Here is a 22,042-nt window from a genome sequence, read left to right as displayed (position 1 = left end):
ACACTGTACAACCCCGGTCTTCAGCCAGCTGAATAAAACTCCTCCATGAAATAATTCCTCATTTGGACTCTGGAAATCTTGTGCACTAAAATGATCGATGGTGTATATATACTGTTAATATCTATTGCTGCCAAACTTCACCTCCTCTGTGTGTGCGTCCCTGGGTTTATTCATTCTCTTGCTCTCGCTCGCACTCTCTCTCTCTTTCTCGCGCTCTCGCTCTCTCTCAGCACTGCATATTCCTCGGAGACGCTACTGCAGAATGCTGACAGCTTCATGGACTTGTGGAGTGTTTTTAATGTTCTGTGATAGGTGAGGTGCAAGAGTTCCACCTCTTCAGTTGGAGTCAGCTGTAAGTAGATGATTCTGGGGGTTCAACCTCAAAGATTTTTCACCCACCTTTTCTCTTTCAAAATCTGAAACTTCTTTGGAATGTAGTGACAAAAACTGTTGATCAGCACAGCCAGATGCAACTGAATAAGACTTACCAGTCTATTCACAGTTCCCTTACACTGGTTTCTGTTATAGCAGTGTGGGGAACATGGAATAGTTTTGGTATTATACTCTAACTTGCCAAACTTTCAATGACTTTTGGAAAACATCTATTTCTTCATAGTGCCGAATGCAATCATCATCCTTCGCTTGCAATTTGAGGTTCAGTACATTTAAAATTGAAAAGATGTCTGCAAGGTAAGACATAGTTAGCATCCAGGTTTCGTCTCCAAATGAATCAGCCAGAGGGGATGTTTTCGAGGAGGAAAGCATGGATTTGATGCCTCAAATTTGTAAACTCTGACAGTCACCTACCCCTTGATAGCCAATGTACCTCTTGTGTGGAACAATAAATGTGCATACTTGGGGCCCCCATATCAGAACACACAGCTTAAAAAAACCTGGTATTGAGTGTGTTGCGTTTAATGAAGTTCATAACTTTCACAATTCCTTTCAGCACCACTTGGAGATTGGATTGTATTCCTTTTGATGCCATTGCCTCGGTGAATAAAACCATTATTTTGTCTTGACCAGCTGCCTTAATCCTACTTATAACTCCACTGTTTTTCCCAATCATGTTGGCTGCTCCATCGCTTGTGATTCCTCTGTAATGAACGCAGTCGAGCTCGCACTTTCCAACCACATAACTGTTCAATGCTCATAAATATCTGTGCCAGTCGTACTGGTTGGTAATGTCAGGCAGCACAGCAAATCCTCAACCAATTGATTTTGCCAAACACACCTCGAGCAAACTAGCAAGATTGCATAATCTGAAACGTCTGTCCATTCATCCAATTGTATTGAGAACTCCTGTGCTGACTTTAAATGTGAAACAAGCTGCGCTTCCAAATTTTCAGCAATAACACAAATTTGGCGAACCACTGTGTTATCACTAGGTGGGATACATTTCAGTTTCCAGCTGACCTCTCATTGAGGACCAGACCGAGTATATCTATTGCCGGAGGGAGAATCAATCTCTCTGCTAAAGAGTGCAGCATTTTCTCGTTGGCTACATGGTCAGCTACCATGTAAGAGGCTAATTGTGCTTTGCCATTCAGTATAACAGTAATGAGCTGATGATTTAACGTCTCGCTGCATACTGCATCAAACTTACCATGCTTGGTCTTCAAATGCCGTTGAAGTTTTGAGGGTTTTAAACTTTCATTTGCCAGTACTTCATATAACATACATGGGCAAGGCGGCGCAGTGGTCAGCACTAGTTTGATCCCAGCCCCGGGTCACTGTCCTTGTAGAGTTTGCACATTCTCCCCATGTCTGCATGGGTCTCCACCCCCACCCCACCCCACAACCCAAAGATGTGCAGGGTAGGTGGATTGGCCATGCTAAATTGCCCCTTCATGGAAAAATAAAAAAAACAACACATGGGCTTTGCATCCTGATTTGCATTGAAGTCATACCTCAAGAAATCATCTTTATCCTGCTTTGTTCCTGATTTCAGCTGCTTAATGGGTTGTTCACCAAAGGCCCCTGAGCTCACACCAGCACTGTTTTTTTTTCTGCTGTGGACTCCTGCGCAGCTTACACCACCACAGCTTTGTCCTGCCATTGGGCTCTCCTGAGCAGCACTCTCCGGCAGATTCAGTTGTGGCCCATTTGTGTCTGTGGCTCTCTTCCTTGTTACGAAACAATCCATTTTCAATTCTTCCGTCCTGTTGCTTGGTGGCAGCTATAAAATGGAGGAATCTCTCCTCCGTGATTTTGCACCCAAAGCACGGACCTACAAGGTGTGTGATGTCAGTGCACGGGACGCGTGACCTTCTCCCTGCCGCCGCTTCTGGCGGGAAAACTCCATTCTTCAAAATAAATCTGGTCCTGGGACAGCGTGCTCATTTCAGGAGGAGCTGACCTGCCCCGCTTGACTCTGGGCCTGCGCACTGTCAGATCCCCCTCAGGGGGCTCGCATGTATGGGACGGCTGGCATTTTACAGCCGGTCGGGGCCATTGGCCGCTTATCCCTTGATCAGGAACACTGCAACCGATCGCTCCGCGACCCTCCAGACACCCGTCTGGTGGGTCGCGACCTGGAGTTTGAAAAACCAATATCTGGAGAATGGGATTGAATGGATTGCCTGTGAAGAACCTGATGGGTCAAATAGCCTTCTGTACTGTAAATAAGTGACTAATTAAGCAAATAAGAAAATTACTACTTGTCCATACAGACCAGCATGGCCTCTCTGCCCTTGATGGCACTGTTTCCAAGTTCCAAATCAGTTTAATGTTACCATCAATGGTATTCCAGGAAACCATGTATTTTGACAGCAGGAAAGCTAAGTTTGAGAGGATTGGAAAGAAATGGGAGCAAATTAATATGTTACTATTGTAAACAAATACAAGCCAAAATAAACTATATTCGTAAATTGAACAATGCTGTATGCCGTAATGACACGTGTTTTCCAGTGAATGGTTGCTGCATTTAATAACACTGTTCACAAAGTAGAAATGAGATAATTGATTGTCGCAAAGTAGTTATACAATACAGTGAAATGACACTGGAAAAAGATTAGATATTTATTGAGTGACCCAACAATAAAATATACATGAAGCAATCTGAAACCACGGACACAGGCAAATAATAGTATGACACGTAATTTTCAATGCACCAAGGCTTTTTGCAGTTTACAGTCGCTTTGCTATGTTATACCTGGAACGTTTGAGCTTTAACCTGAGGCAGGATTATTTTGCCGCTTGCTTGCTGTCCTCCAAATTCTCTGGCAACTGGAGAATAGATGGTTATATTTCTTGCATTTAACTGTCAGTGCTGCGTGCCTGTCCCTGAGCAGGGTGACTTTACTGAGGACTGCTGTTCCTCCACTTGTTTGCACCAGTTGTACTGGACACCGTTGTGTAAACCTACCTCCAACTCCTGCCTTCTTTCCTGCTCTGCCTCTGGGAGCGTCAACCCATTTACAAAAACAGCATTGTAGACCTCTCCTTCCGGGGGCTCTCACTTACATAGCTCTCAGTTGAAGGCCTCAAACCTTCTCTGGGGTGGAAACCAAGCTGCTGTCTGAGTCGCTAACCTGCACTATCTCCCAGGAGCAGCCTGCCATCTCCGTAGGTGTGCTAACAGTGGCCTTATCTCCATACTCATAAAAGGTTCCCCCTTGAGTGTCGCAACTGGTTCACCACCTTCCTGTTGACTCTAATTCCACCTGCAATTTCTTTCTGTTCGCCAAAAACTCTGATGTCTGGACAATCGAGTACTTGCAGTCCACCTTGAATGGAATCCACTAGCCTCTCTCTCGCTCTCGCTATCTCGCTCTCTCATCTTCCCCCCCCCCCCTCCAGATTTTATGCTTCTGCACGTTGTGAGATTATCTGCCCCCCCCCCCCCCCCCCCCCCCCCCCCCCCGCCCCCCAAGTGACTGCTTTCAGGGCTCCCCAGAGCGTGGAAGGCAAGACTGCCTAACACCTTTGCTACCCTTGATGGACTCTGATTTGGGACTCGACTTATCCAGCTTACGATCCAAAACGCAATTGAAGTCCCTCCTCATTATTTTCTGATGTGAATCCAAGTCTGTGATCGCCAGCATCATATTAATAAATGCCGTGTCTTCCCAGTTTGGTGCATACACATTGACCGTGCTGCCAACGACCCACTAATGATTACCTACCCACCCCGCCTCCTACTGATATCAGAAAATGACACCCTTCCACAACCTTATTTGATCCTTTGCTCTCATAATCGCCTGTTTCTTTAAATAAAAACACATCAAATTTCTCGGGTGCAGAAACACCTGGGACATTGTTAATGGGCAGTTTAACCCCTTTACATTCCAAGTTATCACCTGGAGGGGCTTCTTGCCCCTCAACCCAGAATCAGCCATATCCACCCTGTGATGCAATCCAGCAGTACTTCAGCCTGCGCCGATTCCAGGCCTGCCCAAGGTGGCTGCCATATCCCCCATTGAGCCAGCACAAAGATCAAGAAACCGTCACCATCAACGGTGGCCTTTCCTTGTCTCCAATCCCAAACAAAACAGAAAACCAAGTACAAAAACAAAAAACAACCAATTCCTATTAACTTTTATAACTGTGCAGGGTGACCTCTGCACAAGGCAAAATAGAAGACCACTCAAAGGGTATCCTGGTAATCAACTCCACTGCTCATATCAAATTGTCTCGGAGATTGACCCAATGTTATCCTCAACTGATGTACTGTCTTCCATAGTTGTTTCTGATATTGTCAGGTTCTCCGGAGTGTCTTGGTCTTCACTTCACACGGTTTGTCACAGATTCTCTGTTTACTCTCTCTCCGGCTAAAAGTTGATCAGCGTGTCTTCTCTTTTCTGAGCATCTCTTATTCGAAATGTTTGGGGCAGAAAGTGTCTCTGATTCCGGAATTTTTTTCGAATTTTGGAATACCTGTAAAATTATATAATGCTGTTGCTCATCCAGCAGGGATGGGACCCAAGTCTAAGCAGGAAATTCATTTATATTTCATTTGCAGCTTATGGATTACATATGGCCTGTAGGTAGTTTTATGCAATATTTTCAATCATTCTGTGCATGAAATAATGAGATACACATTGAACCATCAGAAAGGTAAGCTTGCACAAACTCAGCCACCCAGGTGGGTGAGTGCTGAAGGCAACAGTTGTAAAACGTAGCAGATCTCGGGTGAACACCATGTTATTTTTTACTATTTTCCACTCTTGGCATCACATTGGCGCTCAAAACAAATGTGTGAATTTAAGAGCTTTTCGAAGTTTGCAATTTCAAATAAGGAGTTCCTTCCATATAGGCATTGGTACAAAAAGTTTGATTCTGAAAATGATGGCTTGATCTTCCTTCTCTATCTGTGCTTGGTTCATTTCTGCTTGGTTCAAGCATGTTGATGTAACTGCTATGGCTTCTCTTCACCATTGGGCATTATGTGAGAAGCCACTGCTCCCACCCCATAAGATGTGCTGCAAGCCAGTTGCAAAGGTAACTTTGGATCAAAGTGTGTGAGGACTTCTGACTTTAGTGCCTCTTTAGCTTTTAAAAGGCCTTGTACAGATCTACCCATTTCCTGTTTTGGCACAATTTTGTGTAAGGCTTGAATAGTTGCTTGATTTAGGAAATAGGGGCAGCATGGTAGCATGGTGGTTAGCATAAATGCTTCACAGCTCCAGGGTCCCAGGTTCGGTTCCCGGCTGGGTCACTGTCTGTGCGGAGTCTGCACGTCCTCCCCGTGTGTGCGTGGGTTTCCTCTGGGTGCTCCGGTTTCCTCCCACAGTCCAAAGATGTGTGGGTTAGGTGGATTGGCCATGCTAAATTGCCCGTAGTGTCCTAATAAGTAAGGTTAAAGGGGGTGTTGTTGGGTTACGGGTATAGGGTGGATACATGGGTTTGAGTAGGGTGATCATTGCTCGGCACAACATCGAGGGCCGAAGGGCCTGTTCTGTGCTGTACTGTTCTATGTTCTAATAGTTCTAGCCCAAACAAAAACAATGTTAAGTTGACTTGCATGTGCCTAAGTTCAAAGTTGATTTGCATCTGATGTGCCCCAGGTATTCAAAAGAACATTTGAAAAATTCTAATTTATCCTTCTGTACTCTTTCATCTGTAGTCTTCTAGTCTCTGGAGTGTAGCATCTAATTTTTTTAAAGATGCGCTTCTTTCTTTTAGATCATGAGTAGCACTGGATTCTTAGTCCACTTAGAATTTGACCCATGGACATTGGCGCAATGTAGATGTGCATGTAGTGCCAAATGGAAGTCATTTGTGTGTGTCACGATTTGTCAAATATTGGTGTGAATCTGGATCCACATTTACCTGGCGATAAAGGTCACCTTTACTGAAATTTTGGCCTCCAGCCAACTCAGCAAATAAATCATCAATTGAAAGCTGAGGATACTGCTCAGATCACAGTACCGGATTGAGGGTGACTTTAAAAAGCGCCACATATGCGTACTGAACCATCTTTCTTCATCACACGGGTACTATTGGCATGGCCCATTCACTTTAATGTGTTCAAGAACACCCATCTTGACAAGCCTCTCATTCTGTCTTGGGCTTGATGGCATATAGTACTAACCTAGCTTTTAAGCACCTTTTTAAAAAAATATATATTTTTTTTTTATTGGTTTTGCATTTATTTTTAATAACCTAGCCAGAAAAGGAAGAAATAAACAGGCATGAATACATAGGAATCATATGTACAGTTATGAGGTATATTTGCATTGGTTCCCACAACCGTATTGTTTAACGATCTGCATGTTGCTCCATGCTATTAAAACATCCAGGAGTGTGTTTGAGGTTACCAAGGCACACCCTGTTGTTTGCTGTGGCTGCATCCCTGGATTTTTCTTTCCCTCTGACCCGTTGGTTCCTCTGCCCTACTTCCCTTGTACTCTGGGTGGTGTCTCCCCTCCTCCCCTCCCCGCCCCCACCTTATTTTTTTGCCCTTTTTTGGTTTCCCCCTCCCTTATTGGTTGTTGGTCACAAACAGGTCCTTGAACAGGTTGGTAAATTGCTTCCACATGTTGCGGAAGCCTTGCTCTGGACAATTTGAATAATTCTGCTAGGTTGGACAACCAGCCTTTAGCCTTGGGTGGTGCTGCTGGTCTCCAGCCGAGCAGTAATCTCCAGTGGGAAACTGGGGAGGCAAAGGTTAGGGTGGCTCTGTGGCACAGTGGTTGGCCCTGCTGCCTCAGCGCCAGGGACCCACTTTTAGTTCTGACCTCTGGTGACTGTATAGAGTTTGCAAGTTCTTCCCGTGTCTGTGTGGATTTCTTCCCATAGTCCAAAAATGTGCCGGTTCGGTGAATTGGCCATGCTAAATTGCCCAAAGGTTGGTTGGGGGGGGGGTTTAGGGTGATGCTGCCTAGATAGGTTCCTCTAGGAGCAGGGGCTGGTGCAAGCTTGATGGACCAATGGCCTCCTTCTGCATTGTAGGAATTTGATGATCCTGTGATTCTCCCCATAAAGAGCCCTTGCTGTTCTGATGCCCTGAAGACCACTGCTAATGACATTGCTCCGCCTTCACCCCCAAACCTTGGACATGGCTTCAAAAGGCGATCCAGTACCCGACAAGTCTGGTATATGACCAGAGCATGCGAGTGTGGTTGGCTGGGCCTCCCTGGCACTGTTTACATTTGTCTTCCACTTCTGAGATGATCCCCAAATCATTTGTGTTCTGGTTAAGTGTGCCCTGTGCGGTACTTTGAGTTGCATCAAACTCAGTCCTGTGCACGGGGAGGTGGAGTTTGCCTATGCAATGTTGTGATCCAGATTCCTCCCTCTACTCTGCTATCTATGTATCGGCCCCCGACAGTAAGTATCCCTTTGTCCTGTCGGAAGCATCACACGCGCACAGAGACACACACAGAGCCCTGTCCAGCTAGGGCCATAGGGTCAGCAGGCATCTGATGCTGTCTGCCCTTCTCAAAGCCCATCTTAACGTCCACAAATACCTTCAGCAGCCAGCTATCCAATCTCCTTGCCAGGGCCTTCGCCATGATTTTGGCGTCCGTGTTCAGGAGTGAGTTGGGTCTGTACGATCTGCACACTGTTGGTTCTTTGTGTTTGTTTTTTTTTAGGGATCAGCGATATTGTGGCCTGGGCCAGTGTGGGTGGCTCCCTCTCAACAGCAAATCATTGAACATCTCCACAGGTTCAGGACTCTGAGATGTGCCTTTGAAAACTCTCAAAGAATTGTTCTTTTTTCAAGCCCTTGTTACATCGAGACTGGACTATTCCAACTCACAGTCTTAGCTTGTCTCCAACATTCCACCTTCTGTAAGTTCAAGGTTATCCAAAGCTCTGTTGCAATTGTCTTAACTTGCACTAGGTTTTGTTCCCCTAGCAGTCCCGAGCTCATCTTTTTACATGGCCTGCAGCCAAACTGCATCTTGATTTTTAAATTATCATCCTTGATGTTGAAACCCTTCAGTATATTGCCCTTTGCTCTCCTCCAGTCCCATAAACCACCCGAGACATTTCTGCTCTAATTCTGACCTCCATGTGCATCCCTGATTGTAATAATTCCTCCATCATTGGTGGCTGACCCTCCGTTAACCAGGCCGTAAGTTCTGGGATTTCCTTTGTCTCTTGCTCTTGTAAGGCATCTTTACCGCTTGACCAAGCTTTTGGTCAACTTCCCGAATCTCTCGTGGGTATTTTATTTGCTTTAGAAATCTCATTCTGCTTGAGGTACGACATAAATGAAATGTGTCAAGCAATAAAAGAGGGTGTTAAATGTTTTCCAAGTGTTGACGCTGGGGCAGAATTTGTGGACTTCCACGACAGCAAAACAGGTGCTAAACCTGTATTGATTAAGCAACTGTGGAGGGGCCGGAACCGGAGCCACATGGAACACAAATCGATTCCAATGGAGAACAGTGCGGGATTCACTGGGTCCATAATTGACACTCGGGAGGCCGACACGCTGCCGACACATACACACTTCATTCCCCTCCCAGACCCATCCCAGCCAACAAGATGTATGGGAGCCTGCCCATACATCTGATGGGTCGGCTGGGGCCAGAGGGCACCTAGCGGTGGCGGCCTGGAGGAAACAACTATATGACCCATGGCCCTAAATTCACAGTGGGTTGTCAGCAGTGTGCACAGCTGCATGGCTGCCTTTTCGGCTGCGGCAATGATGTTAAGTGCCCGTCGACCCCCACCTCACAGCCCACCTCTTGGCCACGCCCCACGACGCGCCCTGGCAGAAGCCCCCCAGCCAGCGGCACAACTGTCAGAAAACTATGATGTTCGTCCGTACCCCACTCTCCCTCAGTTCCTCCGTCAGGAACTCGGCCCATTGGAGGTGAGAATCGTGGAGGACCTACAGAATACCAGGTCAAGCCCGCTAATATGCAAACAGTGTCTATTGTACATGCATTACAGGCCGCTATGACTCCGCCAAGGTAACGGAGAATGGTGATTTGCCGTCAAATTGGCGCCCGCCGCGATTTTAATATCGGAGCTGATTCTCTGCCCAATCGCAATTTCCGGAGAATCCCGCCCATTATCTTTGGATGTACATCTTATGGGGATGTCGAAAGAAAGAGGACACTGAATAATGGAGAATGCTTTGCACTTGCATTTAAAATGTATAAATTCTATAGGTGGCACACAGCCTGGAGTTGAAAGTGCAATGTATTTGCTGTGCTGAGAAATTGAATAGTGGCTGTGCATTCTCCTACCAAGAAGAGATTTTGTATTTTGGCAAACTATCAAGCTGCCCACATTTGCCATTTAATATGGTCAGTGTTCCTGAATGCACAATGGAGCAAAAGATAAACGCATTCTTTGTTATCACCCTTCTGCGAATTGAATACTGCTATCTCCAGAAGTAACTTGGCCCCTGTGATTTTAGATGCCATATTGAGTAAGCTGGTGTGGAATTGCACATGTACACGCCAATAAGATTCAAGGGTTAGGAAAAAAATCTCGCATTAATGACCATCCTCTGATTAGCTTCACAATCCCTTGTACACAAGGTTACCTTTTTGTGCTATGCCATATTGGTGCTAGTACAGTACATCCCCAACCGCACAGCTTGCCACAACCCAAAAACAAACTGGCCAGGATTTTGAAAAAATGTATTCATTCATAGGATGTGGGTGTCACTGGCAGTTAAGTCTGCCACTACTTGACCTTAAGATGATGGTGGTGAACTACCACCTTAGCCTGCCAGAAGCAGTTTTTTTTTCTCATTCCGCCTTTAAAGTTACAAATCCATTGTGCAGAGTGGACAGGGCAAACCCTTAATTTATCTCATTGTTTGCTCCAAAAACAAGTTCAAATTCAAATTGAAACCTATTTGTGGCCTCCACAAGAGAAACATACAAGATCCAAGCTGATGAGAAAAGGCATTGCACCTCATCTGGGCTTGAGCTGATGCTTGATCTTAGCCAAAAGGCCGAGAAACGATGCCATAAGTAGTTAGATATGAGTGTTTTGCGTGATAATTCAGAGGGCAGTGAGAATCAACACCTTACTGTGCACCTGGATCACATGTAAGCCAAACCAGATCAGGACAGTAGATTCCTAAAGGATGTTAGTGAACTATGGTGATGTGCATCACTGTAAATACACAAGGGGTTAATGTAAATACATGTAGACTAGCTAGACACTAGAGGGAGCACCAGAGACCTCACACACGCACTCGACCAATAGAACAGTTAGATAGGACACGACCAATGGGCATTCATGATGCACACAGAGATGACACGACCACAGGAGGGCATTACACCAACCCATATATAAAGGACACACCACACATGATCTGCCTCTTTCCAGTGGGAACAGTCGGTGAGTAGAGACACAAGGTTGATTCAGTATCACTCCCACCACCTGGATTGTAGCAGACTGGTTAGTCAGTCTGAGTAGCTATAGAAGGATTAATAGTAGTGGCGAACCTGAGTAATAGAAGTGTAAATAGTTTAATAAACGTGTTGAAGTTATCTCCACGTCTGAACCTTCCTTTGTCAAGTGCACCACAAGGAAGCCGCTTATGCTACGCTTAGAGCATAACAAGACATGAACCAGTTGTGTTTTTTACGATAATCTGGTAGTTGGATGATCATCATTGTCCCCATATCTGCGTGGGTTTCCTCCGGATGCTCTAGTTTCCTCCCACATACCAAAGATGTGCAGATCGATTGGTCATGTTAAATTGCCCCATGTCCAAAGATGTGTAGGTTAGGTTAAGGGTCATATTGGGATTGGGGTAGGGAGGAAAAAGAGTGTGCTTGGGTGGAATACTCTCTCAAACGGGTGGTGCAGACTTGATGGGCCGTCTGCTTCCTTCTTTTTGCCCTTAGTGTAGGGTGGGGTTGCTGGGTTATGGGGATAGGGTGGAGGTGTTAACCTTGGGTAGGGTGCTCTTTCCAGGAGCCGGTGCGGACTCGATGGGCCGAATGGCCTCCTTCTGCACTGTAAATTCTATGCAAATCTATTCTGCACTGTAGGAATTCTATCATTACTGAGGTTAGCTATTCCAAATGCTGCAGTGGGATTTGAACTCCTGTCCAAGCCTCTAGATTACTAGCTCAGTAACATAATCACGATGCCATCTTCCTGACTCGAGGCTAGCAACTGGGCAGACCCATGTTTCTGAATAGAAGTAGCTTGAGTAAGTAGGATCACCATGGAGACATTTAGATGAGTATGTATCCAATGAGTAAAAGTTACCAGAATAGGCTCAGCTATCAGTGGTAGAATTGACATATTTTCAAAAATATGCAATCCCCCCTACACTGTGCACTTCCTTAAATCGAGTTGTAAACAAAAAGCCCTCCTAACAAGTTTTAAAACAAAAAAGGAAAGTTTTCATACCAATGTGCTGTAATTGTATTTACTAACCTGTGTGGGACCTTATCGAAAGTCTTCTGAAAATCCAAATATGCCACGTCCACTGGTTCCCTTTCGTATTCTGCTAGTTACATCCTCAAAAAACTACAGGTTTGTTAAACATTATTTCCCTTTTCATACATTCATGTTGACTCTATTCAATCATACGATAGTTTCCAAGTGTCCTGTGATCACATCCTTTATAATAGATTCTAGCATTATTCCTACTACTGATGTCAGGCTAATACAGTAGGTCTGTAGTACCTGTTTTCTCTCTCCCTCCTTTCTTAAATAGCAGGGTTACATTTGGTTCCTTCCAGGAACTGTTCCAGAATCTATTGAAGTCTTGAAGATGACCACCAACTTATTGCTAATTCTGTACAGCCACCTCCCTCTACTCCTGGGATGTAGATCATCAGGTGGGTGGCTAGGTGGTTAGCACTGCTGCCTCACAGCTTCAGGGACCTGGGTTCAATTCCGGCCTCTGGTGACTGTCTATGTGGAGTTTGCACTTTCTCCCCGTATCTACGCGAGTTTCTTCCGGGTGCTCCGGTTTCCTCCCATAGTCAGAAAATGTGTAGTTTAGGTGGATTGGCCACGCTAAATTGCCCTTAGTGTCCAACAACTGTTGATAAGGTTCCCCACGGTAGGCTATTGCAGAAAATAAGGAAGTATGGAATTGAAGGTGATTTAGCGGTTTGGATCAGTAATTGGCTAGCTGAAAGAAGACAGAGGGTGGTGGTTGATGGCAAATGTTCATCCTGGAGTTCAGTTACTAGTGGTGTACCGCAAGGATCTGTTTTGGGGCCACTGCTGTTTGTCATTTTTATAAATGACCTGGAAGAGGGTGGAGAAGGATGGGTTAGTAAATTTGCAGATGACACGAAGGTCGGTGGAGTTGTGGATAGTGCTGAAGGATGTTATAGGATACAGAGGGACATAGATAAGCTGAAGAGCTGGGCTGAGAGGTGGCAGATGAAGTTTAATGCGGAAAAGTGTGAGGTAGTTCACTTTGGAAGGAGTAACAGGAATGCAGAGTACTGGGCTAATGGCAAGATTCTTGGTAGTGTAGATGAACAGAGAGATCTCGGCATCCAGGTACATAAATCCCTGAAAGTTGCCACCCAGGTTAATAGGGCTGTTAAGAAGGCATATGGTGTGCTAGCCTTTATAAGCAAGGGGATTGAGTTTCGGAACCACAAGGTCATGCTGCAGCTGTACATAACTCTGGTGCGGCCGCACCTGGAGTACTGTGTGCAGTTCTGGTCACCACATTATAGGAAGGATGTAGAAGCTTTGGAAAGGGTTCAGAGGAGATTTACTAGGATGTTGCCCGGTATGGAGGGAAGGTCTTACGAGGAAAGGCTCAGGGAATTGAGGTTGTTTTCGTTAAAGAGGAGAAGGCTGAGAGGTGACTTAATAGAGACATATAAGATAGTCAGAGGGTTAGATAGGGTGGACAGTGAGAGTCTTTTTCCTCGGATGGTGATGACCAACACGAGGGGACATAGCTTTAAATTGAGGGGTGATAGATATAGGACAGATATCAGAGGCAGTTTCTTTACTCCGAGTAGTAGGGGTGTGGAACGCCCTGCCTGCAACAGTAGTAGACTCGCCAACTTTAAGGGCATTTAAGTGGTCACTGGATAGACATATGGATGAAAATGGAATAGTGTAGGTCAGATAGGCTTCAGATGGTTTCACAGGTCGGCGCAACATCGAGGGCCGAAGGGCCCGTACTGCGCTGTAGTGTTCTATGTTCTATGTAACGGTTAGGTGTGCTTTCAAGGGCCAGTGTAGAGTCGATGGGCTGAATGACCTACTTCCGCACTGTTGATTGTCAATTCTAGGTGCTGGGGATTTATCAATTTTCGGTACTACCTTCTTATAATTTCTTTGTTTCTCGTTCTCACTAGTCCCTTGGCTTAGGAGGTATTCTATATCTTCCTGCGTGAAGACAGCGACAAAGTAGTTGGTTTCTTTCTCTGCTACTTCCTTATTCCCCATTATAAATTTCCCATTTCAGCTTGGAGTGGATCCACATTTGTCTTTGCTAACTGTTTCCGTTTTACATACCTATAGACATTTTTACAGTCCTCCTTTTGTTTCTTGCCAGTTTCAGTTCCTACTTGATTTTCTCCAATTTCTTGGCCCTCCTTTTGCTGAATTCCAAAATGCTTCCAATCCTAAGGCTTACTACTTCTTTTTCTTTTGGCAACCTTAAGCCTATTCCTTTGATCTAATGGAATCCTTAACTTGTTGGCCATGGTTGGATCACCTTTTCTGGTTTTCTTGCCTTATCCTCGGTTTATTACATCTTCCCACATCATTCCTTGCCCATACTATTTAATTTACAAGCCCACTGTCGACAGTCCTAGTTATGACTCGCCAGAATACTGTTCAGGTGAAGACAACTCTCACTTTACCTAGCACAGGGCAAATGGCCCATGAATTTATATCCACGTCTCCCACATCAATCTTTGAGCCATGCGTTAACACTGATTTGATTTACCCTACTTCCATTTACTGTAGCTCAGGTTGTAAGAAATTATTCCCTCTTGAGGTTCTTTGGCTCCTACCTACTCATATTCTCCAAGCAGAACCTCTTTCCTAGTACTGCCGAGGTCATTGGTATCTATGTAGACCATGACGACCGAATCCTTCCCACAGCAAGTTTCTCTTCAGCAGCGAGCCAATGTCATGAACCCTGGTACTGTGCAGACACAACACCCTTCTGGACTACTGTTCCTTGCTACACTACATTCCCATGAACTCCCCCTGCTTGAATGGCTTCCTTTATCATGGTGCCATGATCGGTTTGCTTATCCATGCTGCAGTCTCTGGTTTCATCCATGCAGGCAGCTTGAATTTGTTGGACAATTGCAAGGGCTGAGGCTGTTCCATTTATACCCCATTTATACCTTTTAGATCCCCATATCCGAAGTCTCATCCTCCCTCCCCCTAGTCAAATCAGACGACCCTATCCTAAGGGATGTGACCATGTCGTGGAGAATGTGCCCAGAGGTAACTTTCCCCCTCCCAAATGTGTTGCAGTGTCTGCAGCTCGGCCTCCAGTTCAATGACTCTGAGTTGAATTTCCTCCCAGCTGCAGGCACTTACGGCAGACAGCTTTGCCTCAGAATCACACCTACAGCTTCCATGCATCACCTGCCCTGCCATTAAATTTTAATTAATGTCTCTAGTTATGCCTGCACTTACTCTTATTTCAATAAATATTCCACTTCCCTAGTTGAGGTAAATATGAAATACTCACTGCCAATGTGATGTTAGCAAATCTTCATATTACTAAGAGAACCATACAGTTACCTGAGTTTTGAAAGGTAGCACAAGAAATGGGAGCAGGAGTAGACCATACAGACTGTCGAGCTTGCTCTGCCATTCAGTATGATCATGGTTGATCTTGGGCTTCAACTCTATACTTCCCTGCTCCCCCAATCCCTCAATATCCCAAGAGTCCAAAGATCTGTCTATCCCATCGTTAAATTAATTCAACGATGGAGTATCCACGACCCACTGGGTAGAGGATTCCAAAGATTCACAACTAAACGGAAATAATTCCTCTCTGCTCTAAATGATTGGCCTGTATCCTGAGGCTGTGCCTCCATGTTTTAGACTCCCTGATCAGCATGAATAATGGGCTGGATTCTGTGTTTTTGGGACTGTGCCCCCACTTGTCGTGAAAACTGTGGTCTTTTACGGCAGGAAAACTTGGGTCAAAAGGCCACAGATTCACTGTCTTGCAGGGGGCTCTGGCTGCTGATAAGGCCTCCTGCGCTTCCGGGTCAGAGGCTGCGCATGCACAAGGCGCCAGCGCCGTGCTCCATGGCGGACTCAGCCCGTGGACATGGACCCCCAAAGTAGTGCCCCACATCGGCCGCTCGCACGCCCCGGACCGCCCGTACACGTAGCCCTCAGTCCCGAATGAAGCCCACCTTGTCCTCCGATCGGCTCTCCCCCGACTGTGGCGGCCCCGGACTGAGTCTGCAGCCGCCATGCGAGTATCATGGACGGTGGGACCATGTTAGAAGCATGCCGTTGGGAATTCAGCCGGTCGGGGACGGACGGACGAATGGCAATGGTGGATACTCTGCGTGGTGTACTCCACGAGTACGCCGATTTTCAGAGGGGGAGGGGGGGGGGGAAGAGACAATTGCGAAACTGGCATCAGTTCCGATTTTGTGCGCGGAAACAGATTCTCCGCCTGGTTGCCGAACGTGATTTTAGCGCAGGTGCGGAGAATCCAGACCAATGTCTTCACATCCAACATATCAAGTCTCTTCAGAATTTTGTACATTTCAATGAGAGTGCCCCTCATTCTTCTAAATTCCAGCCTCCTATCATCGGGCAACCCCTCACCTCGGGGACCAATTTACTGCCTCCAATGCAATTATACATAACTGAGAAAAATACTCATCAAGCACCTGTTTTCTTGTGATATCACACTTTAATTTTTCTTCGGTTGCAGTTGGTCAATTCTGGAGTCACAAATTGGACCGGCTGGCTCTTTTAGGTGCCTGTCTTCGGATCCTTCTCCCCTCTGGGGAGCATAGGTTGGCATTATGGGCTATGGGGAGGTCAGTGGGTGGATGTAACTTGGCATGGGGTGTGCTGTGGGTGCATGAGGTGGCATGAATCGGGCATGGAGAATGTGGGTAAGTGATGGGGTATGGGGAATGCCTGGGTAAGTGAGGGATGATGAGCATGGGGAATGCCTGGGTAAGTGAGGAATGATGGGGCATGGAGTGTATGGGTAAGTGAGGAATGATGGGGCATGGGGAGTGTCTGGGTAAGTGAGGGATGATGGGGAATGCCTGGGTAAGTGAGGAATGATGGGGCATGGGGAATGTCTGGGTAAGTGAGGGATGATGGGGTATGGGTAATTGAGGGATGATGGGGCATGGGGAATGACTGGGTAATTGAGGGATGATGGGGCATGGAGAATGTCTGGGTAAGTGAGGGATGATGGGGCATGGGGAATGTCTGGGTAAGTGAGGGATGATGGGGCATGGGGAGTGTGTGGGTAAGTGAGGGATGATGGGGCATGGGGAATGCCTGGGTAAGTGAGAGATCATGGGGAGTGTCTGGGTAGGTGAGGGATGATGGGGCATGGGGAATGCCTGGGCAAGTGAGGGATGATGAGCATGGGGAATGCCTGGGTAAGTGAGGAATGATGGGGCATGGGGAGTGTGTGGGTAAGTGAGGGATGATGGGGCATGGGGAGTGTGTGGGTAAGTGAGGGATGATGGGGCATGCGGCGTGTGTGGGTAAGTGAGGGATGATGGGGCATGGGGAGTGTGTGGGTAATTGAGGGATGATGGGGCATGGGGAGTGTCTGGGTAAGTGAGGGATGATGGGGCATGGGGAGTGTCTGGGTAAGTGAGGGATGATAGGGCATGGGGAGTGTGTGGGTAAGTGAGGGATGATGAGCATGGGGTATGCCTGGGTAAGTGAGGGATGATGGGGAATGCCTGGGTATGTGAGGGATGATGGGGCATGGAGAGTGTGTGGGTAAGTGAGGGATGATGGGGCATGGGGAATGCCTGGGTAAGTGAGGGATGATGGGGCATGGGGAGTGTCTGGGTAAGTGAGGGATGATGGGGCATGGGGAGTGTCTGGGTAAGTGAGGGATGATGGGGCATGGGGAGTGTCTGGGTAAGTGAGGGATGATAGGGCATGGGGAGTGTGTGGGTAAGTGAGGGATGATGAGCATGGGGAATGCCTGGGTAAGTGAGGAATGATGGGGCATGGGGAGTGTGTTGGTAAGTGAGGGATGATGGGGCATGGGGAGTGTCTGGGTAAGTGAGGGATGATGGGGCATGGGGAGTGTGTGGGTAAGTGAGGGAAGATGGGGCATGGGGAGTGTGTGGGTAAGTGAGGGATGATGGGGCATGGGGAATGCCTGGGTAAGTGAGGGATGATGGGGCATGGGGAATGCCTGGTTAAGTGAGGGATGATGAGCATGGGGAATGCCTGGGTAAGTGAGGGATGATGGGGCATGGGGAATGCCTGGGTAACTGAGAGATGATGGGGCATGGGGAGTGTGTGGGTAAGTGAGGGATGATGGGGCATGGGGAATGCCTGGGCAAGTGAGGGATGATGAGCATGGGGAATGCCTGGGTAACTGAGAGATGATGGGGCATGGGGAGTGTGTGGGTAAGTGAGGGATGCTTTATGTTTTATCATAATTTTTGAACTTGGGGCTCCAGCACACCGTCCAGAAACAGTCCTTCTGTCTCGCCCGATTCCGCATCCAACGTCACCCTCTGTTTTTCCCGGGTCGTCCACCCTGATTGCTAATCGAACCCGCCCCTGATGTAAAATTCCAATATCCAGGAAGCTCTGGTTTGTGGAGCAGGGAATTCTCCTGTCTTTGTACACCTAACCCAGAAGGGTTCCAGTTCTGTGGAGAGGCACTGGGAAGTAGCCATGTAACTTCCCTACAAGCAGGGTAAGAAAATCTTTTTCATCAATGGTTGTATAACAAGCTGTACCACCACCTCCGTTACGTGAAGTTGGTAGTGGGCAGGGAAGAAAGACTCTGGTCGGGCGGTCTGTGACTTTACAGTGGAAGTGTACTTCATTTTTAAAAAAAGTAACTTTTGTTTTAGAAATTACAAAAAAATAGTATATTTGCTCGATAGAAAGCAGGATCTTGCATTGTAGATTGGTCTTCACAGCCTCAGGATGCGCATAAGTAAACTCGGGCACCAGTATGTGCACAGAGGTAAAAATTAACAAGGGCCTGTTTGACCCGGCACTAGAACTCCTAGAGAGGCCAGAGGTCATCCCAAAATTGGGCCTTTGATTTTATTTGCATCTCCTGGGCATGTTGCCAGCACCTGTCGGGCCTCCTTTGGTAACTGATCCCTCAACAAAGAGGATTCGGGATCATGGAAGGTGGTTGTTCTATTGGGAACATGAAGATGCTTGGCAAATGATTGCCAGTATATGAAGTTGAAGGAGGACAGCACTGAGGATTTTTTTTGCTTGTTTGCTTTAGTTTGCCAACTTTGCTTTAGTTGGCGAGATATAGAAGAAGCATAGAGCCCATCTTTACAGAATAGACTCCATCCTCCCCAGACCTGGTGCTAATGTGCCATAAAACCGAAACTGTCTTCCTAACGTCACCTCTTGGTAGCTGAATAAAGTTGTTGTTAATTGTATTTTTTTCATGCAAGAACAAAGATGACAAATTTATTTTGATTCCTCTATTTAATTTAATTCTGTGATCCAGATTGTTTAAAGTTTGCAACGGGAATTGTTGCATCGTCACTCGCTTCTCTTGTAGTTCCATATTTAATTTGCAAGCCAAAAGCGAAGCTTAGAAATATGTTAGCCTGCCTGGACAGTTGCCAAATGCTTCAATAACTGATGTGAAGCACATAGTTATTCTTTTACAGCCTTAATTAAACTCCTGAACCCATTTCCATTCATGATCACAGTTTGCACTGTAACCTATAGGTTAGTAACTGAGGACTAAATGAGTTTTGGGGTTTAATCCACTGCCTATTTTCTTGGAATAATAGACTGTCACATGTCCAGCTTGTAACGGGTGTTCCAAAAAGTATGCAGAAGATACAGTTGCACGTAATTAGTGAAGCCAGGGAAAATGCTTTGATACAAGTTCATCCAAGCAACTTGGTTATATATTTTCTGCATTAAATCAGCATCATGCAATGGGGCTGATATTTTTACTTGCTGACTTTCTCAACTGAGATTTTTTCAAAGATGTGGCCGGCGCTAATTAGGCACGGTAGCACAGTGGTTAGCACTGTTTCACAACTCCAGGGTCCCAGCTTCGATTCCCGGCTTGGGTTACTGCCTGTGCGGAATCTGCACGTTCTCCCTGTGTCTGCTCCGGTTTTCTCCAGGTGCTCCAGTTTCCTCCCACAAGTCCCAAAAGACGTGCTGTCAGATAATTTGGACATTCTAAATTCTCCCTCTGTGCCCGAACAGGCGTCGGAGTGCGGCAACTAGGGGACTTTCACAATAACTTCATTGCAGTGTTAATGTAAGCCCACTTGTGACACAAAATATTATTATTATTTATTGGCCATCGCAAGTTGACTGTTGGAAGGTAGTGGTGAGTTGCCTTTTTGAAGCACTGCAGTCCCTGAAGTGTAGGTACACCCACCGTGCTGTTAGGGAGGGTGTTCCAGGATGTTGCTCCGGCAACAGTGAAGGAACGGCGATATATTTTTAAGTTGGGGATGGTGAATGACTTTGAGGGGAATGTATCTGCTGCTCTTGTCCTTTATGACGGTAGTGGATTTGGAGGGTGTTGTCTAAGGAGCCTTGGTGACGTCCTGCAGTGCATCTTGTAGATGGCACACACAGCTACCACTATTGTTCGTAGTTGGAAGGATTGAATATTTGTGAAAGGGGTAGCATTCTAGCGAGCTGCTTTGTTCTGGATGGTGTCGAGCATTTAGTGGAAAGTGGAGAGTATTCCACAACACTCCTGACTTGTGCCTTGTAGATGGTGGACAGGCTTTGGGGAGTCGGGAGATGTATTACACGCTGTAGGATTCCCTTGCCTGTGACATGCCCTGGTAGCCACAGTATTAATATGGCTAGTCCAGTTCAGCTTCTGATCAATGGTAACCCCCAGGATGTTGATTGTGGGGGATTCAGCCATGGGAATGCTATTGAATGTCATGGGGCTTTGGTTAGATCCTCTCTTGAAGGAGATAATCAATGCCTGGCACTTGTGTGGTGCGAAAGTAACTTGTCAGCCCAAGTCTGGATATTGTCCGGGTCTTGCTGCATTTGGACATGGACTGCTTCATCATCTGAGGAGTTGCGAATGGCGCTGAACAGTGCAGTCATCTGTGAAATCCTCATTTCTTTTTTTTAAACAAACATTTTATTAAGGCATTTACGGTTTTATAACAAGAAAAGATACAAATACAATGGTAAACATAATTCAGTACCTAACACCCCTCCCAACCAACAACCATACCCCGCCAACATAGCTTATACACACAATTCCCAAGTCCCTCCATCTCCCTTCGCTGATCCCGCCTAAACTAAACTAACACCCCCTACCTCCCTCATTACCTAAACCCCCCTCCCCTTATTGTATCAGCTAACAGTTTAATTTTCCCCGAAGAAGTCGATAAACGGCTGCCACTTCCGGGCGAACCCAAACATTGATCCACTCCGGGCGAACTTGATTTTCTCCAGCCTGAGAAACTCTGCCATGTCACTACCCCGTACACCTGATTTCGGGGACTCTCTAGTCCCTCCATGCTAATAAGATCCGTCTCCGGGCTACCAAGGAAGGGCTAGGAGCCCCGATCGGGATTATGGAAGTAGTAGAGGGATTTGAGGCCATGCAGTCAGACAAGGCCCCGGGACTGGACAGATACCCAGTGAAATTTTATAAGTTTTCCGGGGTGCTGGGTCCGCTGCTGGTGAGGGCATTTAATGAGGCAAGGGAGCGGGATGTTCTTTCCCCAACAATGTCACAGACTTCAATCTCATTGATCCTGAAGCGGGAGAAGGACCCAGAACATTGCGGGTCATACAGAGCAATCTCCCGACTAAATGTTGATGCCAAATTGCTGGCCAAGATTTTGGCGTCGAGAATAGAGGATTGTGTTCCGGGGGTGATTAGGGGAGAACCAGACAGGATTTGTTAAAGCTATGCAGTTAACGGTCAACGTTAGAAGGCTCTTGAATGTTATCATGATGCCCTCTGAAGGGAGGGAGGTGGAGGTCACTATGGACGCCGAGAAGGCCTTCGACCGGGTGGAGTGGAAGTATGTGTTGGAGGTCCAGGGGCGGTTTGGGTTTGAGCAGGATTTTGTAGACTGGGTCCGGTTGCTGTACCAGGCGCCGGTGAGAGTGTGCAGACGAACCGGGTGAGCTTGGAATATTTCCGACTGAGCTGGGGGACGAGGCAGGGATGTCCACTCTCCCCATTGTTGTTTGCCTTGGCTATAGAGCCATTGGCAATGGCGCAGAGAGTGTCAAAGTACTGAAGGGGCTAGTTCGGGGTGGGGTGGGGGGTGGAGCACAGGGTCTCTTCATATGCGGACCACCTATATATCCTGTATGTTTCTGACCCGTTTTTGGGGGGGGGGGGGGGGAAGAGAGAGATTATGTGGACTTTTGTGGAATTTGGTCGGTTCTTGGGGTATAAATTGAATATGGGGAAAAAAAGTGATGTTTTTGTGATCCAGGTGAGGGGGCAGGAGAGGAGGCTGGGGGAGAT

At 46.6% G+C, this 22,042-nt stretch overlaps 1 protein-coding gene across 4 annotated transcripts in view; it reads left to right on the top strand.

Moving 5' to 3' along the window:
* kank1a (KN motif and ankyrin repeat domains 1a) overlaps positions 1 to 22,042 on the top strand; it is a 430,902-nt gene that overhangs the window by 106,690 nt on the left and 302,170 nt on the right. The window contains exon 1 of one of the 4 annotated variants that reach the window (XM_038804683.1): positions 8,107 to 8,238. The exons of the other annotated variants lie outside the window; for them this stretch is intronic. The gene's annotated coding sequence lies outside the window, so the exon portion shown is untranslated. Of the gene's footprint in view, positions 1 to 8,106; positions 8,239 to 22,042 lie in introns of those variants that run through there. 4 annotated transcript variants of the gene reach the window in all.

Source organism: Scyliorhinus canicula, chromosome 8, assembly GCF_902713615.1.
Source record: "Scyliorhinus canicula chromosome 8, sScyCan1.1, whole genome shotgun sequence".
Classification (NCBI taxonomy): Eukaryota; Metazoa; Chordata; class Chondrichthyes; order Carcharhiniformes; family Scyliorhinidae; genus Scyliorhinus; species Scyliorhinus canicula.
Note: the sequence above shows the minus strand (reverse complement) of the source record. Positions and strands in the feature narration are given on the sequence as shown.